Genomic DNA, 12,575 nt, shown 5'->3' with positions numbered 1-12,575 from the left:
ATTGAAAATTATTTGTCACTCTGTGTCTGTGTGCTCAAACAGCAGGGCTATTTTTGTGAGTGAGTGTGTGTGGGGAGTGAATTCCAAAGGGAGGGGCTCTCTGCTTCCCTCACTCTGCTTTTCTCCCTCCACCTGTTCTAATTTCTCAAAGAACAAAGAAGGGGTTGGAAAAAGAAAAGGAAAAAAAACAACTAATAATTTCTGTTTTCCTTTTTTTTGTTTGTCTTAACTCAGATCAATTTATATATATATATATATATATGTATTTTAAAGTTGCTCTCAGATCAGTCTTTTCCTCCAAACACTGAACAGCTTTCTTGTCAAAATCAGAATGCATGCAATTTTAGCTTCTATTCCATTGATACCCTTCTTCTAAGGGTTCAATCCTCTGCGTATTTACGTTTTAGGGTTTATTGTATTTTTTTTAATACTGCACTGTACTAACTTCAAGCACAGACCCGCCACTGTAAACCGCTATAAATCACTGCTTGTCAAACTATCCTCGTCTTCTTCTGAAACGATTCTTCGTGTATTGGATATATTTTAGAGATAAATCTGCCCTTTATCGCAGTTTCCCAATATTCCAACCACCTTACAAGCTAATTGCTAAATCGCCTTACAGCTTTTTCCAAAATTTGACTAAGATGGTCTTTTTTCTAAAAGTTTTCTAAAGTTTTTTAAAAAATGAAAAAGACTTCCCCAGCATCATTCAATATTCAGAGGTTTACTGACCAGAGCAACTCAAATAAACCACATCAAATTATAATTATTTAATTTTTTCTTTTTTTTCTGACACATATATTCATTGGCAACACAACTGGTACTTTAAATAACACAGTTCTTTTAAGCAGTTTCAGTCAATGTCCAATCATCAGGCAGACTTAGAATTATTTTTAGAATAGAAAAAGTCTTACCTTGAATGATTGAGACAAATGCCTGAAGATGCAATCCTGTTCTTCGTGACGCCAAATGTAGACTTGGAATTAAAGCCTCTTTTGTTTCCCCGTTATTATTTGATTTACGGGACCGGACACCAGTTATCTTGCCAAGAAAGATTTTTATTCTTATATGTCAGGAGAGAAACTTCAAGATGTTGTATTCATGCCAGGTCAATGCGTTTCCGTGTTTCTCTGAGGTAGTACAGTACAGTACAGCTTCCTTGTAAGGTAACAAAACATGTTGCTCTGAGCTTCTTAAAATTAGAACGTATGTCATACGTATACGTTATGTTTAACATGTCACAATTCACTTCCATATTAAGAACTATCCTTGTTGTTTACATCTGTGATACACTTACATCAGTCGAACATGTTACATTGTACACACCCCATAGCAAAATATAGCTTCCCCCTGTCTGACATATGATCATCTCATGCTTCCATGCTATCTATAGTTTCCCTCATGCGTTCAACTCATGCTTTTGAAACTCCATAAGATAATACAACTGATTATGAATATTAATAAAGAATAATAATACAGATACATAATATTTAATAATGAAATAATATTAAAAGATGAAATTTTGAATCTTCACAAGGAACATATTTCTGGCCAAAAGATCCTTGATCTTGAACTTCTATACATACTCTTTCTGATGCTTCATGAGAAATAAATTAGAATGTATAGTGTTAATCTTTAAGGACTCTTTGGGCAGTAATATGTTCAGTAGGTCAAATTTGAAATTCTTTATTGCTGATTTAACATCAGAAGGAGTCACGGAGTATGTATAGAAAGTTCAAGTTTCGAGTACTCTTTGGCAAAAAAAAATTTCAGCAGGTCAAAAATGGACTTTTGTCAGGCTGATATAACATCAGAAGAATTCAATCTCAGTGTATAGTGTTAATCTTCAAGGACTCTTTGGTCAGAAATATGTTCAGTAGGTCAAATATGGATTTATGTATGGCTGATTTCAAATATGGTCATATTTCGAGGTCAAATATGAAATTCTGAATGGCTGATTTAACATCAGAATGAGTCCCTAAGTTTAAATCGTTTAAAAACCATTTGAGGACTCTTTGACCAGAATTAAGTTCAATAGGTTCAATATGGAAGTTAAGTTCAGAAGTTAAGTTCAATATGGACTTCTATATGGACTTCTATATGGCTTATGAAGCACCAGAAGAAGTCTATGACTATGTATTGAAAGTTAAAAATCGAGGATTCTTTGGCCAGAAATATGTTCAGTAGGTCAAATATGAACTTCTGTATTTCTGACGTAACATCAGAAGGAGTTGCAACCCAGTCTCACGGCAATTCGTGATATGGTCACGTAATTTAATCTATTGATTCGTGACACGGGCACGTTTATTTCGTTATTTTCGTGACATCCGCACGTTTTTTTAAACTAATGTATTTCAATGGGAAACATCTTTCGTGATCACAGCACGATTCTTTCTGCCTGTCAGGCTGCAGGAGAGATGCTGTTTAATCAACATTTATTCACGAGATCTTATCATGGTTTATGTATTTCTTTTAATGTTATTGTTTCGATCTTATTGCCAGGGAAGCTGGATTGCTTTGCTGTTTATTGATATTTTTAAAATTATATTTTATCAGTAGGAAATCGCGCTGAAGCAGGCTCATTCCGAACACATCGCGATATTTGGCATTAGTTCCGATTAGTTCACGTGTGCCGGATGTTGGTAAGTAGTCGTAAATACGCTGTCCTAATAATGTTTGATATAGGCTAATGTATTTTCTGTTTGTCGATATTAATCAGATTAGATCACGTTCAGTCACTGCATTATATCTGTCATCTCCACGGAGGCATTTGCGTTTCATTGCTTTCTAATTCAAAACAGGGTGATTAAACACTGTCTGTCACGTGACGTTATAGGCCTAGAACTTCAATCAGTTAATCATCATATCAGGTTTAAAGTAGTACATAATAGTACATATCATTTGTATAAATATAAATATACATAATTTGTAGTAGAAGGTTTAAGAAGGTTTTAAGTAAGTGTTGTAATGTGTAAGTGTGTAAGTGTGGTAAGTGTTGTAAGTGTGGTAAGTGTTGTAAAAACAACACTTACCATGCTTTTACCATAGTAACATTAGTTTTACTGTGATACAGTAGGCTACTTATTGTAAATGCACAGTAACCACAACACTTACCATGCTTTTAATGCTTAATAATGTAACATCCTATATTTGTAAGTTAAATCAGTACTTTTTCCTTGAAATAATCCTATATATTATAAATAATGATATTTTCTTTTCTCTTTCTTCAGCTGAAAAGACCAAAAGGGCCTTTCGGACTCAGTCAGCTCATTATTGTTTGAGGACAAGTAAACCGAGGAGACGGACAGCTGCAAAGGCAAATATTCGCAATGGTAAGTGTTGGTTTTAACCCTAAATCAAACATTTTATAAAAGCATTTGTTGTTTCTTAAACCTTTTCTTACAAAACCCATAGGCTTAGCCCAATCAGTATGAATAGTCTCAAAGTCTTAATAATTCACAAGATTTAACAAGTTGTCAAATTCGTACGATACTCGTACATATTTGTATAGTATACTCGTACAAAAACCTGCAGCTTTTACTTCTTGTGCTGTCATTGGCCACTTCCTATTCCTGTACATTTATGGCGATATTTGTAATTCAGTTGCGCCCCTTCTGGAAAATTAGTCGGATGTCCCACACACTGTCAGAAAGTTTATATTAATTGCATTGTATTCATTAAAATTATTACAAATTGGTCCCTGTCTGTTCATGTTCCAATGATACATGATTTCTCTTCACACCTCATGACCTTCCTCTGTTTGCAAGAGTGGAAAAGCTCATTTGACTTGTCACATGACATCATATATTCGATTATTTTGTCATAATCAGATCAGTTACACTGCTGATAACTGTCCCGTTTGCATGTAAATCATGTTATTTTTAAAAGGTTTCATATGATTATTGCTTGCTATTAAAGACATACTTTTATTCATAGGAATGCCCACATATCAGTAAATGTATTACATAAAAATGCTTTTACCATTTAATTATGCAGCTCTCTTTACAGAAAATATCCCAAAGTTATGGATAAACTCACAACATCATCATCAAGTCCTGGCCACATTGGGCAACAAGTGTCCTCCAACGTATTCGATACGTGGCCGAGTTCTCCACATCTTCCCATGGGACACTGACATTCTTCAGGTCTTCGTGAAACATCTGTCTCCGTGTCTTCCTTGGTCTTCCCTGTCTCCTGCATCCTCCTGGTGGTGTCCACTTCATCACTGTCTTTGGGTGGTGTTGTTCGGGCATGTGTAGGATGTGTCCAGCGAGGTGCACCCTTTGCTCTTTCACAGTTTCTGAAAGTCTGCATGTGAAGTCCCACTCCTCCTCAGGATCTCTCTGATAAATGCAGAACCAATATTGAAAATAATGATTTATCTTTTTCCATATTGTTAAAGCATTTTGTTTTCTCTTTTCAGCTCCATAAATTGTACTTGATGTCTGCCTAATGCCTTTATCAAAAAAGTGTCAGTGCTCATCAGGTGTTTTGCTAAAGGATATATTCATTGCCATCCATTAGTCATGCATGCAGTGACATGATGCAATAGACAAATGTATATTTCTGCAAGTGTATAGCAGGTGTTTGTCCGAACAATTGAAGATAGTGAGAGTGTTCAGGAAAACCTTTTGAAAACAATCAATATTTTTGGAACTATTTTTGGTGCTGAAAGAGTATTACAGAAATTACACACTTGACTACTGGACATTATTCTGTGAGTTTGTTACATTTGTCTTTAAACAGTTTGACATTAAATATTGGAATATGCTTTCAAAATTGTGTGCATTCATTGTACTTTTGTTAAATTTATTTGAATATAATTGATATACCTTTGATATACTATACATACACTGTAAACCATATAAGCACTTTAGTAGCCTACATGTAATTATCTTTAATTAAAACACTGAGAAACTACCCCTGCTGTAGGCCATTGCTTAGAAAAAAGTTTCTCTTTCAAAAGTATTTATGCATTAGTCTCTAATCAAATAAGCAAATTTGTGTCATTGATCATGTGAATCGTTTTTGGATGGTAACCATACAAAGAAGTCTTTTGTTTTTAAATATAAGTTTTATAATTTAATTAGAAGGAATAAATGTTTAAAAGCCCAAATATTCAATATTTAAGTTATCTATCCCGGAACCGGAAGAGATCTGTCATCATTTACCATAAATGGGCAAGTAAGTGTGACGCATCTGTTCAGCTGGGTTGTTATTGGCTGTGACTTTATCGCAGAACTCGCTGTGATTGGACTATCGTTTGACCCATATAAAACGGCGCTTCATGTTACAAAGTATGTTTTGGTGTTATTATTACGTTAGTTATGCATTAAGTTAACTATAAAGTGCCTCTATTTTGTGAGAAATTACTCCTTTACCGAGATCACAACCCTAACCCTAAGCATGTCTGCACATTTCAATGAACTACAGCACCATGTTTCCTGTTCCATTGATAGAATGACAGAGAAATGTGGGTAATGTAGTTTAAAACGTTTCATAATGAAACAATAAATGTTAAATAAATAATATCTTTAATGGACAACTGGACATCTAAATTTGTTCATTGTGCAAACCTTTATGACATATATGAGGGACAGGCTGCAATTTGATATTTTACTGTGAGCACTTTAAAAATAACCTTTTAACATATATGTCTGAAAACTGTGCCCAACATTATTTAGTAAACATAGCATAAGCAGTTATCCTGCCAATTTTCTCTTTGATACACGAGCCGGACTTTGAGTTACAGCCATTTGAAATGTGCATTCTTTTGCTCTTCTGGGGGCCGTTGCTGGGCCCCTGGGGGTGGAAGGGCAGTACAATCTACACAGATCTACACACACTATTACTATTACACAAAGATAATGCACCATTTAGTAAAACAACAAAAAAAACAGTGCCAACATTTCCTTTTCACCCCCTCTGATTGTTTCTTATATGCCTGACATTAGTAATGTATACGCTTTCATTTTAAATGCAGTAGTACATGTACTAGAATGATCAACATGGATCATCTTCAATTATACTTGAAGTGTTTATAGCAAAATAGCACACTGCATCCTCTTGTTATTCACATACCTTCCCTTTATTTCACTGAAAACTGGCATACATGCAAGTATGTGCAACTTTTGTTGCATTGTTGTCCCAAATATCATTAACAAGATCTAAATTTGTATGTCCTAAGTAAAAGAATCAAGGTAATTAATGATATGTAGTTGTTTTTAAATAATTAACTAAACTAAAGAAATAAGAAATTAAAATTTCTCAAATAAAATTCTATTTACTTTACCAAACACCACTTTAAATACACAATATTCACGATACTTTATTAAACAACACTTTATTGGAGGACACAGCATAAAGTTGATAAAGTAGCATAAGGACAAATAAGATTCAAGATAAATAAAAATGTGTCTTCAAAAATACATTAACATCATATTAATCCATTCACAGCTGCTGAAGCCACACAAATGAGTGTCAGAGAATCCTATCCAGTCACATATGATACAGAAAACAGATTTGATATTGTGTTGGAAAATAATGATTCATTATCACAGCTAAACTGGTTTCTTGCTCTTCCCTGTACATGTCTCTATCGTGTTCATGTTCTTCTTCCTCATCTAAACAGTTTGTTCAGTTGTACCCTACAGTACAACAGGTGAACAGAAGATGTGATCACTGATGTGGTGTAGATCTTTCTCAACCAGAGGAAGAAGTCTCAACATCCCATTGTCAGGCGTTCTCCAGTCCTGGTCTGAAAGTAAAACAAACAATTCAAATGAAGTTGTTTAATGGACAGTCAGGTCAGCTTATTTTCTGTGTTATTTACAGCAGTGATGGGCTACTCTGGCCCTCAGCGTCCACTGTCCTGCAGATTTAGCTCCAACCTTTAACCCACTTGCCTATTGTCTACAAGTAAACCTGAAGACTTTGGTTAAAAATGTTCAGGTGTACTCAATTAGGATTGGAGATAAACTCTCCACCTCAAAAAGGAGAATGCAAGAGGGCCAGAGTTGCCTGTTCCTTATTTAAATTTACGACGCAGCAGTCAGTACATTATATAATATACACATTGCAGTATTATATATATATATATATATTAGGGCTGGGAAAAAATTAATCGTGATTAATCGCATCCAAAATAAAAGTTTTGTTTACATAAAATATGTGTGTGTAGTGTGTATAATTATTTTGTATCTATAAATACACACACATGCATGTATATATTTAAGAAAAATGTGTTATTAATATAAAAAATATGTATATTTATATATAATATAAATGATGTATAAATATATATACAGTATATACATGCAAATATTTCTTAAATATATACATGCATGTGTGTGTATTTATATATACAAAATAACACACTACACACACATATATTATGTAAACAAAACTTTTATTTTGGATGCGATTAATCACGATTAATTTTTTCCCAGCCCTAATAAATAAATATATATATATATATATATATATATATATATATATATATATATATATATATATATATCAGCACATAATATAAGCTAAGTACTGAACAAAAACAGTTTTACCCATATCAACAGCAACCTATTTTAAAAGATCTTTTAGAAAGGCATGGTCTCTTTTGAGCCTTTGCAAGTGATGCTTGATTTCTTTCAAAACAACATAGTCTTCTGTCAACTTGTTTCAAGAGCTTCACTTGGTCAAAAACCAAGTGATAACCTGTACAATGTAAAATTGTCAACATCAAATTATGTACTACATATTACAGCAATGTTTCAATACAAGACATACCAATGGACTTGCGCACCTTTTCTCTCTTCTTTGGGCACCAGATGTTCCTTCTTCACCCGAAACAAAGGACTTATTCGATTAGCTTGTCACGATATAAGGACAGGTCTTCCTTCTCTGCTGTAAAACAAGAAAGTCTACTTACTCTATGTGCAATTACTATTGTTCTTGAAACATAAATTAAGAATAAGTTAATCTACCATACGATTCAGGAGAGAACATTTGATGAGTAAATACTGATTGAAATCTTCTAGAAACTGTACCTGGGAAGGGCTGATCACGGCATGATTCACTGTGACTCACTAGTGGCTCTTGTGAGGGTTGGCTCTTAAAAGCGCTGCTGAGTTTGATATTGTAGAGCTTTAAAAAAAGGACTAAGTAATCCTGCAAAACAGAAAGGAATGTAATTAATACATTACAAGCAAGTAGTCAGTTTATATATAACTGTAGGATTTTTTTCTTTAAAGAGAGTTGCATAATTAAATGGTAAAAGCATTTTTATGTAATAAATGTACTGATATGTGGGGATTTCTATGAATAAAAGTATGTCTTTAATAGCAAGCAATAATCTTATGAACTCTTTTAAAAATAACATGATTTACATGCAAACGGGACAGTTATCAGCAGTGTAACTGATCTGATTATGACAAAATAATCGAATATATGATGTCATGTGACAAGTCAAATGAGCTTTTCCACTCTTGCAAACAGAGGAAGGTCATGAGGTGTGAAGAGAAATCATGTATCATTGGAAAATGAACAGACAGGGACCAATTTGTAATAGTTTTAATGAATACAATGCAATTAATATAAACTTTCTGACAGTGTGTGGGACATCCGACTAATTTTCCAGAAGGGGCGCAACTGAATTACAAATATCGCCATAAATGTACAGGAATAGGAAGTGGCCAATGACAGCACAAGAAGTAAAAGCTGCAGGTTTTTGTACGAGTATACTATACAAATATGTACGAGTATCGTACGAATTTGACAACTTGTTAAATCTTGTGAATTATTAAGACTTTGAGACTATTCATACTGATTGGGCTAAGCCTATGGGTTTTGTAAGAAAAGGTTTAAGAAACAACAAATGCTTTTATAAAATGTTTGATTTAGGGTTAAAACCAACACTTACCATTGCGAATATTTGCCTTTGCAGCTGTCCGTCTCCTCGGTTTACTTGTCCTCAAACAATAATGAGCTGACTGAGTCCGAAAGGCCCTTTTGGTCTTTTCAGCTGAAGAAAGAGAAAAGAAAATATCATTATTTATAATATATAGGATTATTTCAAGGAAAAAGTACTGATTTAACTTACAAATATAGGATGTTACATTATTAAGCATTAAAAGCATGGTAAGTGTTGTGGTTACTGTGCATTTACAATAAGTAGCCTACTGTATCACAGTAAAACTAATGTTACTATGGTAAAAGCATGGTAAGTGTTGTTTATACTGTGCTTCTACTACAAATTATGTATATTTATATTTATACAAATGATATGTACTATTATGTACTACTTTAAACCTGATATGATGATTAACTGATTGAAGTTCTAGGCCTATAACGTCACGTGACAGACAGTGTTTAATCACCCTGTTTTGAATTAGAAAGCAATGAAACGCAAAGCCTCCGTGGAGATGACAGATATAATGCAGTGACTGAACGTGATCTAATCTGATTAATATCGACAAACAGAAAATACATTAGCCTATATCAAACATTATTAGGACAGCGTATTTACGACTACTTACCAACATCCGGCACACGTGAACTAATCGGAACTAATGCCAAATATCGCGATGTGTTCGGAATGAGCCTGCTTCAGCGCGATTTCCTACTGATAAAATATAATTTTAAAAATATCAATAAACAGCAAAGCAATCCAGCTTCCCTGGCAATAAGATCGAAACAATAACATTAAAAGAAATACATAAACCATGATAAGATCTCGTGAATAAATGTTGATTAAACAGCATCTCTCCTGCAGCCTGACAGGCAGAAAGAATCGTGCTGTGATCACGAAAGATGTTTCCCATTGAAATACATTAGTTTAAAAAAACGTGCGGATGTCACGAAAATAACGAAATAAACGTGCCCGTGTCACGAATCAATAGATTAAATTACGTGACCATATCACGAATTGCCGTGAGACTGGGTTGGAAGGAGTCAGCAAGTATGTATATAAAGTTCAAGTTTCGAGTGCTCTTTGGCCAGAAAAAGGTTCAGTAGGTCAAATATGAACTTCTGAATGGCTGATTTAACATCAGAATGAGTCTCTAAGTTTAAATCGTTTAAAAAACATTTAAGGACCCTTTGACCAGAATTAAGTTCAATAGGTCAAATATGAACTTCTGTATTGCTGACGTAACATCAGAAGGAGTCAACGTATAGATTATTCAAGCTTCGAGTACTCTTTGTCTAGAAATATGTTTAGTAGTTGACTGCCGTCTGGCTGATATAACATCAGAACAAATCAATCTGAATGTATAGTAAGTTAATCTTTAAGGAATCTTTGGCCAGTAGGTCAAATGTGGACTTTTGTCAGGCTGATATAACATCAAAAGGAGTCAATATGTATTACTTTAGCCAAAAGTATGTTCAGTTGTTCAAACAGGAACCTCTGTATTGCTGATTTAACATCAGAAAGAGTCAACAAGTATGTATAGAAAGTTCAAGTTTCGAGTACTCTTTGGCCAGAAATATGTGTAGTAGTTCAAATTTTGACTGACGTCAGGCTAATATAACATTGGAAGAAATCAATTTGAATGTATAGTAAGTTAATCTTTAAGGAGTCTCTGGCCAGAATATGTTCAGTTGGTCAAATGTGGACTTTTGTATGGATAATGTAAAATCAAAAGGAGTCAATATGTAAGGAAAGCTAATGTTCAAAGACTCTTGGGCTAAAAGTATGTTCATTAGATCAAAAAGGAACCTCTGTATGGCTGATTTAACATCAGAAGGAGTCAACGAGTGATATATAGAAAGTTCAAGTTTCGTTCTTTGGACACATTTTTTTTCAGTAGGTCAAATATGGACTTTTGTCAGGCTGATATAACATCAGAAACATTCAATCTCAATTTATAGTGTTACTGTTTAATGACTCTTTGGTCAGAAATATGTTCAGTACGTTTTAACATCAGTCTGTAAGTTTATATAGTTTAAAACCATTTGAGGACCCTTTGACCAGAATTAAGTTCAATAGGTCAGATATGGACTTCTATATGGACTTCTATGTGGTTTTTGAAGCACCAGAAGAAGTCAATGACTATGTATAGAAAGTTAAAAATCAAGGATTCTTTGGCCAGAAATATGTTCAGTAGGTCAAATATGAACTGCTGTATTGCTGACGTAACATCAGAAGGAGTCAACGTATAGATTATTCAAGTTTCGAGTACTCTTTGGCTAGAAATATGTTTAGTAGTACAAATTTTGACTGCCGTCTGGCTGATATAACATCAGAACAAATCAATCTGAGTCTATAGTAAGTTAATCTTTAAGGAATCTTTGGCCAGACATATGTTCAGTAGGTCAAATGTGGACTTTTGTCAGGCTGATATAACATCAAAAGGAGTCAATATGTATGGAAAGCTAATGTTCAAAGACTCCTTGGCCAAAAGTATGTTCAGTTGTTCAAACAGGAACCTCTGTATTGCTGATTTAACATCAGAAGGAGTCTATAAGATTATATAATTTAAAACCTTTGAGGACCCTTTTACCACAAATAAGTTCAATAGGTCAGATATGGATTTCTGTATTGCTGACGTAACATCAGAAGAGTCAACGTATAGAAAGTTCAAGTTTAAGTTTAGTAGTTCAAATTTAACTGCCGTCTGGTTGATATCAGAACAAATCAATCTGAATGTATAGTAAGTTAATCTTAAAGGAATCTTTTGTCAGAAATATGTTCAGAAGGTCAGCTAATGTTCAAAGACTCTTGGGCTAAAAGTATGTTCATTTTATCAAAAAGGAACCTCTGTATGGCTGATTTAACATCAGAAGGAGTCATGCATAGAAAGTTCAAGTTTCGAGTACTCTTTGGACAAATTATTTTTCAATAGGTAAAATATGGACTTTTGTCAAGCTGATATAACATCAAAAGAATTCAATCTCAATGAGTGTTAATGTTTAATGACTCTTTGGTCAGAAAAATGTTCAGTAGGTTTTAACATCAGAATGAGTCTCTAAGTTTACATAGTTTAAAACCCTTTGAGGACCCTTTGACCAGAATTAAGTTCAAAAGGTCAGATATGGACTTCTATATGGCTTATGAAGCCCCAGAAGAAGTCTATGACTATGTATAGAAAGTTAAAAATCGAGGATTCTTTATATGTTCAGTAGGTCAAATGTGAACTGCTGTATTGCTGACCTAACATCAGAAGGAGTCAACGTATAGATTATTCAAATTTTGAGTACTGCCAGTTCAAATTTTGACTGCCGTCTGGCTCTCTGGCTGATATATCATCAGAATAAGATTCTGTAAATGTATAGAAAGTACATAATCGAGGACTTTCATTGCATTGAAAAGTTCAATACAACAACTAATTGATTTCATTTTGTATTGAATTTATGAGAACATATGCATTACAATGTATACCAGAACTACCGGTAACTCCTTTCAATAAGCATTTAAGTGATAACATAGTGCTTTTGCATTTGCTTGAATAAAAGATCTAACTTATCCTCTGTGCAAAGAAAACACAACACATTCAATTGAGTATTGAAGGAAAATCATTGCATTAGTTTTTGCTTTAAAATTGCAATGTACTACTCATTCCGCTGGATCAAACATTTTG

Source organism: Rhinichthys klamathensis, unplaced genomic scaffold (assembly GCF_029890125.1).
Source record: "Rhinichthys klamathensis goyatoka isolate OS25496 unplaced genomic scaffold, OSU_Roscu_1.1 h1tg000006l_1, whole genome shotgun sequence".
NCBI classification, from domain to species: Eukaryota; Metazoa; Chordata; class Actinopteri; order Cypriniformes; family Leuciscidae; genus Rhinichthys; species Rhinichthys klamathensis.
This window is presented reverse-complemented; position numbering follows the sequence as displayed.